Source organism: Triticum dicoccoides, chromosome 6A (genome assembly GCF_002162155.2).
Source record: "Triticum dicoccoides isolate Atlit2015 ecotype Zavitan chromosome 6A, WEW_v2.0, whole genome shotgun sequence".
Classification (NCBI taxonomy): domain Eukaryota; kingdom Viridiplantae; phylum Streptophyta; class Magnoliopsida; order Poales; family Poaceae; genus Triticum; species Triticum dicoccoides.
Window position 1 is genome coordinate 314,520,458 of NC_041390.1, and position 1,672 is coordinate 314,522,129.

Below are 1,672 nucleotides of genomic sequence, written 5' to 3' on the forward strand. Positions count from 1 at the left end.
TTTATATGAGTGGCATACATGAGGTGCTTGCTGTTTTTTCATGATATATTAGATTCGTTTGCATCACACATTTTTTAGAGAGAAAATGAAATGTTTTTAAGTGTGGAATGTCTGAATACATGCCTATATATGCAGCTGATGAATAGTAACTAGCAATCCAACCCGGTTATGTTCATGCCCATGGCTGTAGATTTATTTTTCTGTGTGAGTCTGATTGTAGCAGCGAGCACCCCCAGTTTTGTAACTTGAGTCTGTACATCTAGGGACTTCCAGTTTTTTTGTGTGTGTGAATCTGAATGTAGCAGCGAGCACCCCAGTTTTGTAATTGTAATCTGAATGTAGCAGCTAGCACCCCATTTTGTAATCTTGAGTTTGTAGCACATACTACATATAGACAGCAGACAGAGTTGCCTGCCATTTTTGTCTGAAATTTAAGAGGCATAATGCGAGTGGATAAACATTTTCAGTGGCATACATTGCAATCCTTCTTTTTTCAGACAGGAATGTCTGAATTTTTGTGTGTGTCTGTTTGTAGGGAGCATGTGTAGTCTTCTTCTGAATACTTCAAACTTCTCAGACTAAGCGAGGTCTTTTTGATTTCTTAAAAGTTGTGGCATATGGCACAACTCCAGAAATTGAAAGTATAGTAGTAGCAGGCCCGAATGTATAGCTTTTGTTTTTCATATTTTTATAGATTTTCTGTTAAAATCTTTTCTTGTTTGAAGATATGTGATTTCAAAATCTAACAAGAGTATTTTCTGATCTATGAGCACTAGAGAAAATTTATGTGATAAGGTAAGTGAAACAGATGGTAACTAGGTGGATAAACTCATCTGGTGCTGAACCTTTTTTGAAATGAACTCTGTTTCAGTTATATCATAGCAACCTGAACTTTCAGTATAGTCTACTCCAGATTCAACTTATTTTATAAGTTTTTTCAGTCTATAAGAGTTTTAGATGTCCACTCCTTCCGAGCAGGATGAGAAGTGTACAATGGAGGCGGTCTTAAGTACCTCTGAACACACCTCCTAGTTTATTTTTGTACGCCCCCTAGTTCGTTTGTGTGTGTTTGTCGGGGTCCCCAGTCCAAACCGACCATCGACTCGCAAATAGGGGGGTGTGTTTTCTCAGGGCCCCCAGTTGCAAGCCGACCATCGACTCACAACTAGGAGGTGAGTGTGTTTGTCGGTGCCCCTAGTTGCATGTTGACCATCGACTCGCAACTAGTGTCGGTGCCCTCAATTGCATGTCAACCAATGACTCGCAACTAAGGTTTGCGCGTGTTTTGTCGAGGGTCCGATCCCCAGTTGCATGCCGACCATCGACTCGCAACTAAGGGTGCGTGTGTTTGTCGGGGCACCTAGTTGCAAGCCGACCATCAAGTCACAACTAGGGGTGTGTGTTTGTCAAGGGTTCCCAGTTGCAAGCCGACCATCGACTCGCCACTAGGAGTGTGTGTGTTTATCGAGAGTCCACAGTTGCATGTCGATCATTGACTCACAACTAAGGTGCGTGTGCGTGTGCGTGTGTGTGTGTCGAGAGTCCCCAGTTGCAAACCGAGCATCGACTCGTGACTAGGGGGAGTGTGTTTTTATTTGTTGAGGCTCCCCGGTTGTAAGCCGACTAGCAACTCGCAACTAGGGGCATGTGTGTTTTTCCAGGGGCCCGGTTG

At 43.2% G+C, this 1,672-nt stretch overlaps 1 long non-coding RNA gene across 1 annotated transcript in view; it reads left to right on the forward strand.

Moving 5' to 3' along the window:
* Window positions 1-472, forward strand: part of LOC119319109 — an 872-nt gene extending 400 nt beyond the window's left edge. Inside the window, exon 2 of the long non-coding RNA XR_005154354.1 lies at window positions 136-472. This is a non-coding gene — a long non-coding RNA (uncharacterized LOC119319109). The remainder of the gene's footprint in view (window positions 1-135) is intronic.
* The last annotated feature ends 1,200 nt before the right edge of the window (window positions 473-1,672 follow it).